Source organism: Canis aureus, chromosome 10 (assembly GCF_053574225.1).
Source record: "Canis aureus isolate CA01 chromosome 10, VMU_Caureus_v.1.0, whole genome shotgun sequence".
Taxonomy (NCBI): Eukaryota; Metazoa; Chordata; class Mammalia; order Carnivora; family Canidae; genus Canis; species Canis aureus.
The window spans coordinates 46,112,885-46,126,311 of record NC_135620.1 but is presented as its reverse complement, the minus strand read 5'-3'; the positions used below and the strand labels follow the sequence as shown (position 1 = coordinate 46,126,311).

General features: G+C 35.0%; 1 long non-coding RNA gene across 12 annotated transcripts in view; it reads left to right on the top strand.

The window, feature by feature from the left end:
• Positions 1-13,427, top strand: part of LOC144322307 (uncharacterized) — a 551,832-nt gene that overhangs the window by 133,738 nt on the left and 404,667 nt on the right. For 11 of the 12 annotated variants that reach the window (XR_013387914.1, XR_013387916.1, XR_013387920.1 and 8 more), the window contains exons 5-6: positions 9,489-9,737; positions 12,639-12,718. This is a non-coding gene — a long non-coding RNA (uncharacterized LOC144322307). The remainder of the gene's footprint in view (positions 1-9,488; positions 9,738-12,638; positions 12,719-13,427) is intronic. The other variant, XR_013387922.1, reaches the window with a different exon arrangement.

Sequence of the window (13,427 nt, the reverse complement as noted above, 5' to 3'; positions counted from 1 at the left end):
CCTGTATTTTAGAGAAAAGTGAGCAAGGAAAATGCCATTCAAGTTGAGATTTTTGGCAGCCTAGGGAAGTTGAAATTCTATATGAAATTGGCAATTTGTGGTATTCCTATATTCTTCTTGCTAAATTTCAGTTCAAATACTTTCTACAGCAAGACAGCTTATTCTGACTTTCAGAGAGACTCGAGAATAATGAAAGAAAAAAACAGTATTGTGAAATAGTACTACTTCACAAAATAAATTTAATTTGGAATTTGTATATGTGTTAGATATGTGAACAATATCGGGGTAGTTTATTAATTTTCTATAGATTTTTGTCTGTGGCTTAAGATTGAGTATTTAATAGGCCACAACAGATATGTAAGTAATCTTTAAAGTCTTTGGTGTTTTGATTTCCTCAAGATCTAATTAATCTTGGGGAAAATTACTGGGATACATATGTACAAATGTCAGAAGTAAAATGCGATATCAAGGAATTCAACTATTTGAGTAGTATTTCAGTTGAGTGAAATTCTTGTTTCCAATATCATTGGTTTAAGGAAAATCTATGTGAGTAGAGTGAGGCTGAGAACTGGCCAGTTTTACAGGCAGTCTGGGTCAAGTTGATACTTTTTTTCTTAGATTATGTAGATAGTGGTTTATATCTCAACATCATTTTGGAGCAGAATTTCCCAAATAATGTCTTCATGAGATAATGTATAACAATATAGGAAATATCTAAAAAAATCCATGTTTCAATAATTTTCAGGACACAGCTAGGTGATTGAGTGACAGAACTTAATTTTATTTATAAATTCTCAGGTATTAAATATATACAAGTACTCTGAGATTCTCTGAACAGAAGACTATATATATTACAAGTAATAGTAGGTTTCGATAGCATTAGGAAGGTTTTGGCCAGGAGACCCAAGAGTGTTCTTGTGCCAATCGCATTTTCTTTCTGTGAGGTCCCTCAAAGGAAGGTGTATATTGAATAAGCAATAATAATAATAAATAGAAACTCAGAATGACTTCTTAATATTAACATGTGAGTGTCTGGTACTCCAGTGGAGTCTCTTAAGAATGCTGGTAAGATACACAGTAATAAATTATTTCTGTTCGTTTATCCACACTTACAATGATATTCTATTCATTCGAAGACGAATATGGCCAACTGAGCCAGGCTGGAAGTCATTTACCATCCATTTCAATGAAAATGGGAAGTAGACAACAGATATGGTGGACTCGCTCTAAGGGAATACTAACACATTTCCTAACACATTCCATGAAGGGAATAAGTAAAAGAAAAAAAAAAAGGGGAAAGCAGGAAAGCTAGGCTGTAGGTCTGAGACAACTTATTCACTAGGCTGCATGGCAGGAAGTGCTGGAAGAAAAAGACAGAAAGAGAAAGAAAAACAACAGAGATAGATCTGAAGAAGAGTCCCAGTTCTGTGAACCTGCATCACTGCACCAAAAAAGGTACTAAAAAGGACAGTGCCACAATGTGCAGGCTTTAAAGCATCACTTGACCGAACCCAGTAATAAAGTATGTTCGAGTAAGTATTCTGAGACTTGTCCCATCAGGATACTAAATGCTCATCTTTGAAGGAAAGGGAGGAATGGGAGAGATTAAGAAAAAAAACAGCAACCCTCAGCCCAACAAGATGCACAGTTGGCCAAATTTACTTACCACAGTCTCTTTTTTTTTCCCCTCAAGGATACTCTCTTAAGGATCAGCTTTTAGAGAAAATACTTTAGAAAATGATCCATATCCTTAAAGCCATTGCCTAAAATGAGTAAGTCTAAGGTGAGCAGTAAGATACAGAAAAAGTTACCCTCGTGAATTTTAGTAGTGTAACAGCGATACATTTCAATGAACTGTGGCAATTCGACTTAAAACTTGAAATGTTTTAGATCAGAAGTTCCCATTGATCCCAGAAAGGGAAATGGTAGAACCTTTCTGGAATCTGTTCCTTTGATTCTGGGTATATGGAGGATACAGGGAGCTGGCTGTATGAAGGAACGCTTAAATCCAGAAAAACATCTAACCACTTCTTCTACCGTAAAGTCTGTTGAAGTTCCTTGAATACGAGAGATGCTCGTATTGCACAGCTCAGTCCATGTGATTTTGTACATTACTTTCAGTCTAGGAGTCTATTTCATCAGAGTTGCTTATGATATTATGGCCTAAGCTCATAAGCTCATTGATTTAGGGTCCTGTTTTTTTTGGTTGTTGTTTGTTTGTTTTGTTTTGTTTTGTTTTCATTTAGGGTCTTGTTTTGAATGTTCTTACTAGTAAAGAAAAATGGACCCTTAAAGTCATCATTGCTTCCCTTGTTATTTACTTGCTGTTTTTATGATTCATTGTAAATATATTAGGACAATTTTCCAGTTAATTATTTTGAAGAATTAAAAATTAGCTACGGTAGACACACTAGTTGTTTTTTAAGCACCAAAAAGCAAGTTCACCTTGTGGGTATTTTGTTTGCCTGGTTTTCCATTTCCTTGCTGTTCTGGATAACCTTCCATCAGCATATTCCTTGAAATGAGCTTGAAGTATTTGTTCTATATTTTATATTGAACTTGGGCTCGTGTCTTTTGCAGAGAAATGACTTGTTAACATATTGTTTTTGAAGCACAATTTGCATTTCTGTGAACCAGGGATTAGGTATTGTGTGTAGATTAGGAATAATTTATGTCTAATTAATAATTGATGTTTTTCCCTATTCTGACTGAGATTTCGTTCTGCATAATATGAGAAGAGCAGATACTCCCTTGTGATGACAAGGGAAAGCATTTTTCAAGTGCAAATAATGCTCAAACCTCAAAATCAGCTGCAGTGGGCTTCACTGCTAAATAATTGAACCTATTGGATCTCAGATTTTTTTTTTTCACAATTCTTGTCTTCTGGAATTAGAAGATGTACACATGTAATAATGCCCTGTGTATCCAGAACTGAAAAACTTGGTGACCTCACATATCTAAAGGGCATTGAAAACTGAAAAGTGTCCCAAGAAGGACCTCTGGCCAATCAGAAAGGAAAGCCACAAAGCTTTTACATTAACACTGTTTTGTCAGGGGACAGTCCCTCAGGTACTCACTTACAGCAGTTAATCTACATATCATTTTTAAAAATAGGCTTTTTAAATTTCAAACAGATATTATAATAATTCCAAATATACAGAAGTATTTATAGTAAAGGTAACTGCTGCCTCCCCCACTCTCATTCAACTTCCTAGCAGTGATAAGTACTAATTATTTCTAGTCTCTTTAAAATTCAACAAGCCCATTATATTTCTTAGATTAAAACAGCCAATTAGAAGAGCTGAGAAAGGCACCTGGAAGTAACTAGAAGCCCTAACTGCCTGTAAGAATAGAAATAAACATAAAAAGCAAAAAAAAAAAAAAAAAAAATAGATCAAAGAAAGGTATTAAGACAATCACCACATTCCACGAACACTACAAAATCATGACAATCCAGAACATTTAGTTCATACCATCATACCAGATTCCAAGCAGTACTATTAAATGAGGCATTGCAAGAGTGTGTTCAAATGAGAGAAAAGTTATCTGGCAGTGTTTTCCAAAATGCGTGGATTAGAGCTAGTTTCATGTAATATGTTTATCACAAAAATAAACCAAAAATATCCTATTACTGTTATAAGAGATCAACTTGGCCTCAGTTTTTCTTCTTTGCTTTTAAGATTTTCACTAAAACATCATATTGATGGGTGATGCTGAAATAGTCTTATCCGAAAATGGTCAAATTGCAGTATAGAGATCAGTATTTATTGCCATCTCCTGTACGTTCACCTTTCACTAGCTATACTTTGTTTTTAGACCTCAAAAAACACCCAATTTCTTGATATTTTCATTCCCTTCCAATCCAACACCTATCTGATAGTTTCTGGTTTCCACCACTGAAGCTTGACTCTGCATGTCACATTTTAGTCACTCTCCTCCCATTGACCAGGAGGATCTTTATGTTCCTCCCAGCTTGACTGAAGATAGCCACCTTCCTGACTTGTAGGCCTCTGACCTTCCTTTTCTTAGAACATGTGCATAAGAAAACTTGTAATTGTAAATTGTTCTGGTGCCTCCTTGAGAGGTCAATCTTTTTAAATACCTCTTGCCTATTTTTTACCCAGTAATGTCTTTTTTCCAGAACTTGGGAGCCATCCCTTTGATATATAATTAAAGAAGATAGTTCCCCTATTATCCAGTAGGAGGGCTTTGCTTGAAGGTGTAAATCTATCTGCTGTTATGGAAATATGAAAAAGCAAACTTTTTTTGGCAGGGGGAAGTGGGGGGACATCCAATTAGCCAACACAGATAGTTTAGGATCCCCCTTGCCTCAGAGGAAAGGAGTTCAGACTGAGCTCTGGTCTCCCTCTTCTTTATTGCAATAGGCTGAATTCAATAAAGTCCTCCTTGCCTGTTTAATTTTGTCTAGTGCGATTTTTGCTTTGACACCATCCGCTTACTGATCTACCTTAACCTTCTGCTGTTCCACTTTCAACCCTTATATCGAGTCAGTATTTGACCTTCTTTACTGTTATGTCATGCTTACTTTGTATGATACTGTAGAGAATTAGACAATCTTTTCCAAGTTGCATGGTAGTTTTCCCAAAATGTCACCACTCTCCTCCATCCAAATAGTTGTCAGCTGTGCCAATACTAGATACTTCCAATTATAAAAAGAACTTTATCAGTTTGAGAATTTAAGTGGTATTTCAAATCAATCTTCCTTATAAATTGCTGCCATTGTGATGTCAAAAAAAAAAAAATGACCATGCTAGAGGTGTTCTATCATTCAGCCCTGCCTATATCACAATCTTTACCTTTCCCCATGTCCTGCTGCATAATCTGGGCTCCATCATACCAGATTGATGGACAATTTAATGTTTCAGAATGTTTTCTGTGTCCTTGACTTTACTGACACAGTTCCCTGCCCTCATGCATACACTTGTTCACTCACTCATTCTTTCAAAGGTTTCCTTGAAATTCTTAGAAAACACATGAAAGTCCTAAATTAAATTTTCCCTCTTCTGTGTCTGATGAGCCTGTTTCCTTTTTCAAGATTCAGCTTAGTCTCTATCCCATAAAGCATTTTTAACTTTCCCTGTCATCATGTAGAATTAACCTCTCTTTCCCTTCCCAACTCAATTGTTACATTTTTCTATCACAGGACATAAAACATTTTTGACATATTTTTAAAAAAAACATATTTAACCATTTAAAGGACCAGAAACCATTTTGATTCCAGCAAACAACACAGTCCACTGTGACTGAATTTGACTGTTGTTTTTTTGTTTTGTTTTTGTTTTTAATTTAGATCCATTAGTTTGAATGTCTCTGTTGGTTTAGTGCTGGATACAGAGCATCTCTGACACATATGTTTTCCTATGCTTGGCATTGATCCTTGGTTAGTGACCTTATTCAATGATTTGTTTCATGTACAAAGACATATATATACTTTATAAGATAGTCTGTTGAGAAAAATGTCCTTGAACCTGTAACAATTATAATTTACAGAAATGATTACAGAAACATAGTTTCTAATAAGAGTGCTTGGTGCATGAATCATTCTGAATAAATAAAATTTCCCAATGGCTCAGCACTTGAAATATCCAAACTTTAGGGGCACTGGGTGGCTCAGTGATTGAGTGGCTGCCTTTGGCTCCGGTCGTGATCCTGGGGTGCTGGGATCAAGTTCCACATCGGGCTCCTCGCAGGGACCCTGCTTCTTCCTCTGCCTATGTCTCTGCCTCTCTCTTTGTCTCAAATAAATAAATAGATACATACATACATACAAACCTAAATAACTAAACTTTAAAATGTTCCAATGAGAGAAAATATTATAGATATGTATTCCATATGCTTTTGATTTTAGTTAGAATATATGGGGTAGAATTTAAAATCTTTTAATATTTTCTTTACCATATATCGTCATCATTTTGAACAGCCTGGGATCTAAAGTTCTGGTGCTTTCAGGAGCAGCTTAGTCTTTTGGAGCTGTGAGGCATCTGGCTGCTGTGCATATCCTGCCTTTCATAGACCTCTATTTATATAATAAACCGCTTTTTGGAAGCTTACAAAACATTCTAATTTACAAATGTTTTATATTAAACAGTAGCAAGGGCACACTAGGGATTTGTTTTTAAAAGACATAATTAACATTTTGACCAATAGAATTTCTGATAATGAATTACCTGCTCAAAAGCCAAAAATTAAAAAAAAAAAAAAACACACACACACACTTTTTAAATTTTCATTATTCAGGACTACAGATAGCTGAATTTTCTTGACAGTTGAACCCTAGATAGGTAAATTTAATTTTGATGGGTTCTAAACTGGTGATATTAACAACAGCAAAACAACAATGCCTTACAACAAAGCAATGTTTGTTTTAAGATTAGAAACCCCTTTTAGGGTGTTTCAAATCAAAACAGATTAGGAATTATTATGTATGCAATTCAGATGATCAGCAAAAGATATTTTTAAAGGACCCTTGTATTTAACCTCCCCTAAACTTGTTAATCATACAAAAATGAAGCCTGGACCTCAGTTTACGTATTTCACATGGGTCTTGTAAACCTTGGCAATATCCCTAATTTGGTATTTTAAAAAGTATTTGCAATTCTGTCTCCATAAAACTGTGTAGGTTTGGAAAGTTCAAAATTTTACACTATCTCAATCTCTTAATGATCGTCATATATTCAATATTTCTGGGTTAGTGAGAAAATGGTGTATTGTGTGGTATGGTCAACTTTATCCATCCCAAAATCTAAAATGAGCATAAGAAGGAATTATGCTAAGGACATTCAACAAAAGTGTGTTTCCTTAGGAGTACATTTACATAATGAGATAGTTTCATGAGAGGATATCTCTAAAAAAGAGGAGAGTGGTATGGTGGTAGGGGCTTGGGGACATTCTATAGAAGCTAATAGATTCTGTATGTGTCTTGAATGCCTTCTGAAATTGGAGGAGTGTACTTGAAGGGAGCCATTCTGCTATGTGAAGTATTTTCACTGACAGGAGTCCCTACGGACAAACAATCTTTTGACTTGCTGTTATTGCTGAGAATAGAATATTTGAATTTAAAATTCATGGGTGGATAGTGAAGGGATGGGATCAAAATGGCAAATAAGACTATTCATCTCCAGCCCCCTTCCAAAGTAAACACTAGTAGAAATGACAGATGACATTAACATAATTATGGACACACAAATATATAAACATAAGCCTAAGGATATAGATACACATACAAATGTCAGTATTGGAACACAAGTGAACTGTCAATGGAGATACCCTAAAATAAATACTCATCTGTTATTCTGTATTCCTCTCCATATCCTGTCCCACCTCTGAACCTAAGGAACAGCTAATCTATTTTCTCTTTTGATTTGCCTTTTTTGGACATTTCATATATCTTTGAACTATTTTTGCAACTCTTTTTGTGGCTTAAGATTACCTCAGAATAAAAAAGCAGTATTCACTTTTCTATCATATTTTTAGTATGTATTTTTGTGACTAATTTGTTCTGGTGTTTAACATAAAACAGATATGTCACATAACTATTATGAAAATAGAAGATGTAGAAATGTATATCAATTTCTAGTTTCCTCTGGATATATGAAACCCAAATTTTCTGTTTCAGGAGCCAGCATTTTAAGCACTCTCTGCTTTGCTGCATAATGCACAAGCATTCTCTTATTTATCTCTACATTTGCTCCTGTGGGTAGCAGAGTTTCTGGCAATTAATAGATCTTTGTTGAGTAAATACTACTATGGATGCATAAGTAAATAAATGAATAGGTGAATTAATCATTTCAGTTATATTAGTATAAAATATTGGTTTAATTGGCTTTCAAAAACAGTTTGTCTTATTTTTTTTTTTAAAATCATTTCAACGTCTTCTCAATAGTTTTGGTAATCAAAACATTTTAAATTTTAATGCTGATTCTCTACTGTTTTAATAAAATTATCTCATCTTATAGATAAGCCTCAGTGAGTTTACCTAAAAAATGACAAAAAGACTATATTCCTATACTACTTCACATCATTGTTGTGCAGATCTTGTGTAATGATGTACTTTTTAAAAAAATCATCTAAGGAATTAATACATAAAGACCTGTAAATTGGGAGATAATGTTTTCATATGATGGTATGAAATGTTTTTAAACATTGTTAATGCATTCCTGTATGAATCAGCTCAGAGTACATAGCAGTAATAAACAGTTGAATTTTCTTGAGTAATATAAAACTATCCTCAGACTTATCTGGCTAACCCAGATGGGTCCTAAAAGAAGATTCTTGCCATAGAAGAGTCTTCATTTGCACATGTGAGTTCCTATTGATGTCAAAGCAAATATCAACCAAGAAAAGAAGCTCTTAAACTATCTAACTGCTCAGATGTTTGACACAGGATTCACAGGGAAGAAGGATAAAATAAAATATAAAAATAGGTCTCACGGTGTTTTAGAAACGAGTAGACATATGTTTAAAAAAAAAAAAAACCTCCAGGAAAAAATGGCCTTCCAACATGAAACAGAATTAAAGGTACAGGAAGAAAAGCAAAGGAACCACGACAAAGATAAGTCAGTTTAACTATAATTGGTATCAAAAATATATATGATGAACAGAAAAGGAAGTTTTTGCATAATTTCAATCAAACAACAAAGCAACTCAGTCAGTGTCAGGGTTACTAAGGGTTCCCAGAAAGGAAGGATGAGGGAAGCATTAAAGAAAATGGCCTAGGTACCAAATGATTCTCCATATTAAAATGACTCAAGGGCACCTGGGTGATTCAGTCAGTTAAGCATCTGCCTTCAGCTCAGGTCAAGATCCCAGAGTCCTGGAATCAAGCCCCGAGTTGGACTCCTTCTCTCCCTCTTGCTCCTCGTGCTGTGTTCTCTCACTTTCTCTCTCTTGCTCTAACTCTTTTTCAAATAAATAAATAAAATATTTTTAAAATAGTAGAAAGACCTAAAATTATTACTGGCCTAACATAATCTCATTGTATCCTGAAGAGAATATGGATGAGGCAACAACAAGAGGGGAGGAAACAAAAGGAAGTGGTCTATTTTTAATATCTTGTAAGGTTATTATATTACATTGTCAAGCTATATACTGAAGCTTGAAAACCTCTTGGATACTTCACAACCGTTGCTGTCCTCATTGAAAAAGTCAGTGTTTTTCTTCAATAACATATTTACTAATATACATTGCTTTGCCTGAAAAGGGGAAGAGGTAGTTAAAGGTTTTCACTTAATGGAATATTTCAGGTAATTCTCAATTCCTATGAAGAGAGAACTCCTAGGTATTGAACATCAAGAAATGCAGAGAAAGGGAGTTCTACTTGTAGTGTCTACTTGTAGTGGCTTCAGAATATCTAAAGAGAAGTGGATTGGAAAAGGCAGCCTTCCAATTTGAAGGATTTTATCAAGGGATAAGGTTAGAGTCTGTCTTGAAACCATGTTGGCATAATAACCACATTTTTATTTATACAGGATGTTTATTTTTAGTGAGTTTGGATGCCTGAGATAGACACAGAGGCCACAAACTCTTACCACCATCAAGACAGTCATTGTGCTGCTAATAATACAAAAAGTTGAGAAGAAATAGTAATGGAAAGTAAGAAGATAACTGTAGAAGACCATATATGGATAATTGAATAGAAGCATTCTGTGCTAAAAGAAGATTGAAAAATAAGAGATTCTTAGGTGGATGAGGGCCATCTAGAGACCCTAATATAGGAGGTAAGAAGGGCTTTAATTAGGGGTTAAAGATTAGGTTAGACTGGAAGAAGTAGAAGAGGGAGGCTTTCTTAGGCATCAGCTTTTGAGAAAAAATTATTTTGATAGAAATCTCCCAATCCTTCCAACTACCACATAGTAGGAAGTGTACCACTTATCTAGATATGGGGCTTTGTTCGAGTCTTTGAATTCAAGCAATCTGTATCCAGGGTGCTTGAATCTTGCTACAGTTCTTTGCAGGTTGAAAAAACTTGTGGACCACTTAAAGTTCGAAAAGTGTGCATGTGTGTATGTGTATACGCCTCTATTATCTAGCATGTAATAGTTTAGCAAAGAAGTGACACTTTTATCTCATTTATCAGATCTGGTCCAATAGACTGTTAGTGACTTTTCTGGAATATTCTCTGGTCTATGGCCTAATTTAGCAAGAGAAACATGCCTAGATGTTATGAATTCATGCCCCAAGGACAGATGGAGACAATGGACAATAATAATATATATCACACAACCCAGATGTAATACATGGTGCTTTAAAGTGAGATATTTGATTGAAAATTCTAACTGCACCACTTTTACTTGAGTGACCCTTGGTATAATCATCAACCATTTTTGACCAAAGATTCGGCATTAGTGAAATTAGGCTACTAATTACATTATAGAATTTTTATAAAAATTAAATGAGATCACAAGTACTGAGCCTTGAATAGCACCTGAAATACAGCAACATCAATGTGTTTTAGTTTTCTTTCTAATTTTTAGTAGATATATTGCAGAGTCTGTTAAAGAGAACATGAAATTCTGTATTCCAAGATGTGACATATATAAATAGTATAAATAGGGTAAATTGTAATCTTTTCATATAAGCATCATGGGAACTAGCTACCATTGTCTTCTATGAGATGTTCTTTTGTATTTATAAGAGGTAAATCAGTAGGCAAGTATATCATTCATCTGCTGTGATTTTTTTTATGACATATACAAGACATATAAATCAATATCAGGGCTGGTCAGTTTACTGTAAGTCAAATGTGATATTGCCGTAATGTCATGGCATGTTTTATTTGAACTGCCTTTATATTGTCTGCCTTTCCTTCACCTAATTGAACTTTTACAATTCATCAAATATCATTAATTTTCTTAATCTCCTGAAGAACTGTTTAGTTTCTATTTAAGGTATCAGTCTTAAATTGTACTCTGCTCATCTCATGATTTAATGATTTCCTTGGGTAACACACTGAATACTCATGGACTTCATTTCCCCATCTGTAATATAGTGTTCATATTTGCCCACCATAGCATTAGACTTGTAAAAGATAAACAGCCTAAAACATCTTCAGAATATCTTGGACTGTTCCTTTGTCATTGACATTAATCCTATTTAGGGGCTTCATGTTTTAATTTTGTAGCTGGATTTTAGCATCTATTACCAGCAAGTTCCAGAAAATTTAAAATTAAAAAATAAATAAACATCTAAAATAAACCTCTGAAATGTCTGGAATACGGTTGTATTTATATATTGATTAAAAGTGAGCAAACCAGTTTGTTTTGGTTTCTGGTTTTGTTTTCTTTTTTCTAAGTGAACTATAAATCTATCATTGCTTTTGTTTCTTTGAAATTTGGGATTGTAACAATCCTACTGCAAACCTTCTAATCTTGGATAGGGATTATTTTGAATGGCCTTTAGTTTTTCCTATATTCTCTGGTGTCAATGAATGCTCAGCACTTATGATTTTAAATAGTTAAGAGCTTAAGTTGAAGAGCCAGGATATTGTAAAGAGAGCCAGAAGATGTGGGAGAGAAAGAGAGAGCTATGGATTAATTTAACTATAAAAACATAGCAATTCTGGTGTAAAATAGGAGGTAGAAAACACTCCCCTAGCTTCTATTCCTTCATATAGAAGAAGAGGGAGAAGATTTCCTCTGGTGGCTAAAGTGACTATTTCTTTTTTAGTTGTTGTTTTTAAAGATTTTATTTATTCATGAGAGACACAGAGAGTGTGAAAGGCAGAGACACAGGCAGAGGGAGAAGCAGACTCCATGCAGGCAGCCCGATTGTGGGACTCGATCCCGGGACTCCAGAATCACACCCCAGCCAAAGGCAGGTGCCAAACCACTGAGCCACCCAGGGATCCCATAAAGTGACCAGTTCTGAAAGAAAAATAATAGTAGGTTTTTGATAGAAGAGAAGAGTTGCCATGTGGTAGACATTGAAAAGAAGTTTCTCTTTGGTCAATTGAAAGTGCTATTGTTTACCATCTGGGAATCAGAGTAAGGTAAGAGGATTTTTGAGGAACCTGTCTTTTCTGAGGAACCTACAGTTATCTGAAGAGCTGATAGAGTATGCAAAGCTTCACAGGTTGAAGTCTAAGCTTCTAAAAGTCTTACAATTTGTGGATAAACTCAAATGGAAAGCACCTGGACATCAGCTGTTTTGAAGAAAAGGTGCAGGATATTCAATGAGGAAATTATCAGTTAATATATCAACCATTGAATATATATCCTGTTAATTATACTTCCAAATATACCTTGGCACCAGAAACTGCTGGCAAAGTGTAGTTATAGTGCATGGGGGAGAACTACCTTATTTAGCTTAATAACTATCTCTCAGGTGTAACGCAAACCAAAGTGGTGTGGTAGTAAAAATACATATATAACTTCAAGAGTCGTCAAAGATACTATATTCAAGTAGGATTTTGTGGTGTTTTTAGAGGTAATTTTTTTCCTGGGTGCTAGAGTGATTTCCAGAATGTAGGAACTGGCTTACATGCTTCTACATTCTGTGTGATGCCTTACTATTGGGTATGTCATGGTTGATGATCAATAAATACTTAGTAATTGATATTTAGTAATTGATAGATTAGCTCTTCATTCTCTATAACCTAAGCCTATGTTTCCCTCACTTAGATTCAAATACTGAACTCCTGGCATCTCATCAGGACATTCCATTTGACTTTACCTGGAAATGGAGGAACGCTTGCAAAGAGGTAATGCTCTGCATTTGTGTTTTGCTGTGCTGACTTGAGGAGCCGGATGGGTTTGCAATAACATGAACACATATTAATTGAATATTTAATTAGAGGTATCCACCAGATAATAAGGTATTGCTTGCTGGTTTTAAAGATAGGGAAACTGAGACTAGAGAGAGTAGAGAATTTGTGTTAGCTGGCATAAATGCTGCAAAGTCTTCAGTGTTCTATAATTTTAGCACTGATTTTCTTTTTGGTAGTTCTGTCTTCAACTCTGGAGCAATTTTAGACTCTCAAGATCATGATTAGTCATAATTTAAATTGCATGGTGATAGCTACATATGTTATTTAAGATATTTAAGCTTTGTCAGTGGTCCTGTGTCCTATCTGTAAAATGGGAGAGATCATCTTAATCTTTTTTTTTGAGATCATCTTAATCTTATAACCAGCTGGAATCACTAGTTAGAAGATGTGAAACATCCTTATTATTCCAGAAGGAAAGCACAGAGTGCTTTCTGCTAGGTGTTAAAAGCAGGCTTTGGAGGGGGTGGTCATCCTTCAAACCAATAGCATGTCTTTGTAAACGGGCCTCCTACTGAATCAAAGATTGTGCGGGTGCGGTATGATGAGAGCCTCTTTCAATTTCCTCCTGTGCTGCCAACTATTTAGTCTGAGGCTGTTTACACTTCCTTGGATATAAATGATTTTATCTCCATTGCTGACAATG